Source organism: Dromaius novaehollandiae, chromosome 12, assembly GCF_036370855.1.
Source record: "Dromaius novaehollandiae isolate bDroNov1 chromosome 12, bDroNov1.hap1, whole genome shotgun sequence".
NCBI classification, from domain to species: domain Eukaryota; kingdom Metazoa; phylum Chordata; class Aves; order Casuariiformes; family Dromaiidae; genus Dromaius; species Dromaius novaehollandiae.
The window spans coordinates 12,535,165-12,541,164 of NC_088109.1; positions in this window are offsets into that span (position 1 = coordinate 12,535,165).

Genomic DNA, 6,000 nt, shown 5'->3' on the forward strand with positions numbered 1-6,000 from the left:
CTTTGTTAGCCCTGGCCTGGCCTAGACGGCAGAATCGGGGGAGGAGGGGGCTAGGCTGGGCCCAGCAGGGATGGGATGGCTCTGCCCGGCCACCCACGTGCCACCCTGTGCACCCCCGGTGCCGAGGCTCTGCACCTTGCAGGCAGGATGCGGCTCAGCCAGGCGCGAAGGATGTGGGTACCACGGCGGGGGCGGGCGCAGAGCTGCCTCGAGCAGAGCAGAGCAGCTGGCAGAGAAACCGCTCCTTGCTGCATCTCCCCTGCCGCGAAGGCCGTAGCTCCAGCTCGCTGGAGCCAGTGGAGGCAGCCCCAGAGGGGAGCGCTGCACCAGTGCAGCCTCCTCGGCACAGCGGTGCTGGAGCCGGCTCGAGGCCGGGCAGCCCGGCCATGCCCAGGGGATGCGGCGGCAGCCCGGGATGCAGCAGGGACGCCCTGCGGTACCCGCTCTTGCCAGGCCGCAGCCCCTGGGGCCGGGCAGGGCCTCTGCTCCACGGAGGACGATGCTGAGCACCCGCCCCCGCCTCTTGGCCTGTTTTGCGGCGCCTCCGGCTCCCCCGTGTCTGGTCTCCTCCCCGGCCGTTTCCTGGCGCTCGGGGAAGACCTACCTTTTCCCATGGGCCTGGCCCTGTGAGCGCCTCGGCCACAGCCCCCAAGCACGGCAGCCCTGGGCCCCACGTCCCCCTCTACTCCCTTCCCTGGGGCTTGCAGGGAGCTTTGATTACATAAATAGGTCACTTCCAGCCCAAAACTGGGGCGACAGCAGGCTGCCGGGAATCGCCACGGGTTGTCTGGCCAGAGATGAAATGCATTCCTGCAGCTCGCGCTGGCTTTGCCGGGGAATCGAGCTCCGCTTTGGTGGGACGCACCGGCCACGCGCGGGGCCTCGCGGGAGCGCTCCCCTGCGCGGAGACCTGGCTGCAGCCACCCTTGCCGCTGGCCCTGCGGCGTGGGGCTCGTCACCCAAGGGTGGCTATGGGCCCGGTGGGACGCCAGGGATAGATTGTGCCCTGGCCCCGCGCTCCTTCCTGGGAGCCGGGTGGCTGCCGTGGGGAAGGGCAGGCAGCGGGCTCTGATGGAGCGAGGAGATGCTCCCTTGCAGCTGGGCTGCTGCGCTCGCTGCCCCGGCGGAGGGGCTGGAAAGGGGCATGGGGGGAGATCCCTGCACCCGGGGGGACGCGCATGCCTGCTGCCCTGGCGGGGGGGGGAAAGGACCCACTGCTGAAGGTCCCAGCCCTGCGGGAGCAGCCTGGGGCCAAGCAGGGAGTTGCGGACGGGGAGAGGGGTGGCAGCGTGTGGGGCATGGGGCCGGCCAGGGGCTTGCGGCTGACGCTGGCGAAGCCCTTAATGAAGAGCGGGGTGCAGCTGCCCGAGGCCAAAGAGCTTGTTTTCCCCAAGCGGAGCTGGCCAGGCCAGGCTGCGAGTTGCCCATCTTGAAGCGCGCAGTGGGTCCTTCCTCACGCCCTGCGCCAGACCCGCTTCCCCGCTGCGCTCCCTGAACTCGTGCGACCTTCTGTCTTCTCCGTTTCTAGGAATTCCAGCTGTTGACAGCAGCTGGATGTTCCCTCCTTGCAGCCGGAGGAGGGGCCCTGGGCGCCGGCCAGGCCGCCCAGAAGTTTTGTGCGGAGGGTTTTGCAAGGGAGACGCACGAGTGCCCGGAGCGGTTCCCGGAGCCGCCGGCGCCTCCTCGCCCCTGCCGGCTCCCGGGGCGGCAGGACGCGGTGGTTGGCAGAGCAGCTCCTCACTGCGGGGCCAGCTCTGCACGGAGCGGCATGTCCCCGCGCGGGCTGCGGGTCGTTCCCTCCCGCCGGGCCGGGATGGCTCGCGCTCAGTGCCCCGATCCCGGCCACCAGCCGCCGTGGTGCGCTTCGGCCCCGTGCGCGCAGCAGGCCGTGCGGGGGACGCGCAGCGGGAGCCGGTCCCGCTCCACCACCCGCGGCAGCGCTGCTGCGGCCAGGGCCCGTTCCCGGGTGCCGGCAGCACCTCCGGCCCCACGTGCCTTTTCGCCCAGAGAGGGCTCGCTGGCGTGCAACAATATTTGCACACCTAAAAGTAGAACGATCGACCATGCCGCTGTTTTGCAATGTGTTGACGACCAGGCAGCAGGGAGTTATATAAGTGTACGCAGAGCTGGCACGCTCGCGCCTCCATCATATGAGTGGCGTTGTGCAACGCTTCCGATCCGTGGCACCGAGGGAAAATGGGTTTCCTGGGGCCGGTGTCACCTTAACGAAGGCGGCTGTGCTGGGTGTCAGCACGCAGAGATCGTCACGGGGGAGCTCCGCGCGACCCGCTCTGCGCTTGTGGGCTGAGCTCGCAGGCAGGCACCGGGCTCTGTCTGCGCTCAGCGGTGCCTCAGGCAGAGCCGACCGTGCTTTCTGGACAGTTCGTGTGCACGAGAGGGCTGTGAACAGGACATGGGATGGAGAAGGAGCAGTCGAATCCACATGTGGAGAATCATCTCATCACCTTGTGCCTCAGTTTCCCCTTCTGTGCTGTAGGATAGTGGTGTGATCCCCCATGGCTTTGAGAGCCACGAATGAGTGTCTGATGGACAAGAGGGAGCTCAGCTTCCAAAGCCACCCCACAAACGACACAGTGCTCACCACCACCCCCACCCCAAGCCCCAGGGGAATTGCTTGGAGCTTGCAATTAAGAGCCATTTGCTAATTGCCAGCAGCAGGAATTCATCTCCAGCTTGGCAAGTCCCGCCAGGCTCTTTCCATCCTGCGCATCGTCCCCAGGTGTGGGAGGTTGCGTGCCAGCACGCCTGTCCCTGGGCATCGTCAGCACTAACTCGAGGTGTTTGAGGGCGCTGAGCCCAGCAGCTACGGGGGAGCCCAGGGCTCCCGGCCCTGCTGCGGGGAGCGGGGGAGGCCGCGGTGCCGCCGCGCGATGCACGGGAGGCAGGTGCTTTCTTCCCCGTGGGCTGCCATCGCCCCCGGCACACGCTGTGCTGCTGACTTCATGGAAACAGCACTCTGTTATCCCAGCGCAAACAGGAGCTGGGCCCCGTCCAGGGAGCAGCAGCAGCCGCCACTCACCTGGCGCAGGACGAGGGCTGCACGCCGAGCGCGGGCAGGGCAAACGGTGCAGGGTGGGCGTGGGGCCGGGGCAAGCGGCTGGCAGGGCCGTGCACTGCAGCCAGGCCCCCCCCCCCCCCCCAGCCGGATCTCCAGCCGGATCTCCAGCCGGAATCTGCCCGGCTGCAGCTTTGAGCGGCTGGTGCTGCTCCCGCCCTCGGCTGCTGCAGAGCTGCCTCGGCAACGGCTCGTCTGCACACGGGGACCTGCTCGTCCTCATCGGCAGCAACGAGGCCAAAACTGCGTTGCCTAACCGGCCGCGCTGGGAGCCACAGGGGCCTCGGAGACACCCGGCCCCGCGGGGAGAGGAGTGCCCCCCACACGGGCACCGGGGGCAGCACCCCTGTGGGGGCCTTGGGCTGCTGGGTGGAGCATCCAGAGGTTTATTCTCCTGGACCAGGGCGTTGAAGCACCAAACTGCTGAGCTGCACAGGGCTAAGGGTGGCTCTGCTTTCCCTGGGTGCCTGGAGGCTGCGTTGGCCTCCCTGAGCCCGGAGCGCAGCCCGTGCCCGTGCCGGTCCCTAGGGAGCGTGGCCCGGGTTAGCCGCGCCGTCCCGAGCGGCCGATGTTGGGGGGAGCCGCGCCACCAGCACCGCGGGACTCGGCGCCTGGCCCACGGGGCCTCCCTGCTCCGCGCGGAGATGCCGGCCGCGATAGGGGACGCTGAGCCCTCGCGGAGGAACTTCAGAGCAGATTCGATATTGTCCAGAATGAGGAAACCTCACCCTGAAACGCAAGCTAATCTCTACGGAAACACAAAACCATTCCTGTCTGGAGCTCCCCTTCGCCACCTATTCTTTCTGCTCCCTCGCCTGGCGCCAGCCGCCCTCCAGGGCCGCCGGCTCCGAGGCACCCGCCAGAGCGAGCAGCACCCCGCGCGGCGGCGCGGCCGGCCGCCCCCAGCAGCACAGCCCTGCCCAGAGCCTCCAGGCGCGGCCGTGGCGGCCACGGGGGGAGTCGGCATGATGTCGCATTTCGGACGCGTCCGGATCACCTCCCAGACGCCCTGCCTCGAACCCGGGGATTAGAGAACCGCTTTCCTTTTCCGCAGACAGCCCCAGCGCTCCCGTAATGCTGTGACCCGAGAAGCCAGGGCTTAGACAGCCACCAAATGTCACAGCACTGGTGATGAAGATGATGGGCGCTGCCCATGCCGCATTCTGGGCGAGGGGCGCCGTGCCCACCGACCCGGCGTGCGGCACGCTGCCTCCCCGCAGAGCGGCAGCTGCTCCAGGCGCGTCATGTGCCGGGTGTCTCTCCCGGGGAGCCCCGGCGCGGCACGGCCAGCCCCGCCGGGCCCATGTCCCGCTGGCCTGGCTGCAGCAGGGGCAGAGCGGGGCCCGCCGTGGGCGCAAGGGTTTGCACGGCGAGCTGCGGCCGGGATCTGCCCGTGTGGATGTGCAGGCCAGGAGTGCCCTCTGCCGAGTGCGCGCCCGGCAGTGCCCGGCAGCCCGCGCCGCTCGGCCCTGCACCGCTGCGCCCTGCACAGCCCCGCGCCACTCGCCCTGCGCGGCTTCGGCTGCCTGGGCGCTTCACCGTGGCCGGTTGCACAGTGCTGCCGGTCGTGCAGTGCTGCTGGTTGTGCAGTGCTGCTGGCTGTGCAGTGCTGCTGGTCATGCAGTGCTGCTGGCTGTGCAGTGCTGCTTGGTGTGCGGTGCTGGTGGCACGCAGGGCTGATGGTCACACTGTGCCACTGGCTGTGCAGTGCTGTTGTTCACGCAGAGCTGCTGCTCACAGCATGTCCCTGCATGGGAGGGACTGATGGAGCTGCCACACTGCCGCACACCTGCAAGGGGAGCTGCTGCACTGCCGCACACCGGCGAGGGGTGACGCACTGCTGCACACCGGCGAGGGGAGCTGCCGCGCTGGCAGCCTGGCTCCTCAGAGCCCTGCGCGCTCCCTCCCAGTGGACACCCGGCCCTGTGGGGCTGCTGCCGTGGGCTCCAGGGGGGCCGGTGCCCCTTCGGCATGGCAGGCGATGCTTGTCCCCATGTCCCTGCACCCCCTGTGCCCCCACACACCCTGCACCCCCCACAGCCCCAGTGCACATGGCTGCAGCTGCGAGGGGCTGGCGGAGGCCGCGGCGTGACGGTGCTGCCTTGGGGCTCAGGGGCTGCTGAGCATGGGGGCTTGGGCGGCGGTATGGGAGGTGTTGAGCTGCGAGCGGGTGTGTGTGTGTGTGTGTGTGTGAGAGATGTGCATAATGTGTGTGGTGCGGTATGTGCGGTGCGCAGGGCGTGTGCCTGTGGTGTGTAGCGTGGTGAGCGGTGGACGTGGTGCAGCGTGGGTAGCGTGCCGGTGGGGTGTGTGCACAGTGCCTATGCGCATAGTGTGCGCGCAGCGTGTGTGCAGTGTGAGTGCACCCAGTGTGCGTGTGCATGCAGCGCGTGTGTGTGTGTGTGCGCGCAGCCTGTGTGCAGTGTGAGTGCACCCAGTGTGCGTGTGCATGCAGCGCGTGTGTGTGTGTGTGTGTGCGCGCAGCCTGTGTGCAGTGTGAGTGCACCCAGTGTGCGTGTGCATGCAGCGCGTGTGTGTGTGTGTGCAGCGTGTGTGCAGTGTGAGTGCACCCAGTGTGCGTGTGCATGCAGCGCGTGTGTGTGTGTGTGCAGCGTGTGTGCAGTGTGAGTGCACCCAGTGTGCGTGTGCATGCAGCGCGTGTGTGTGTGCGCGCAGCGTGTGTGCAGTGTGAGTGCACCCAGTGTGCGTGTGCATGCAGCGCGTGTGTGTGTGCGCGCAGCGTGTGTGCAGTGTGAGTGCACCCAGTGTGCGTGTGCATGCAGCGCGTGTGTGTGTGCGCGCAGCGTGTGTGCAGTGCGTGCGCGCAAGGCGCGGTGCGCGCGCAGTCCCCGCGGAGCGGCGCGCTCGCAGTGGCCCCGCCGCGCCGGCAGAGGGCGGTGTGGCCGCGGGGGGGGCGGGGCCGC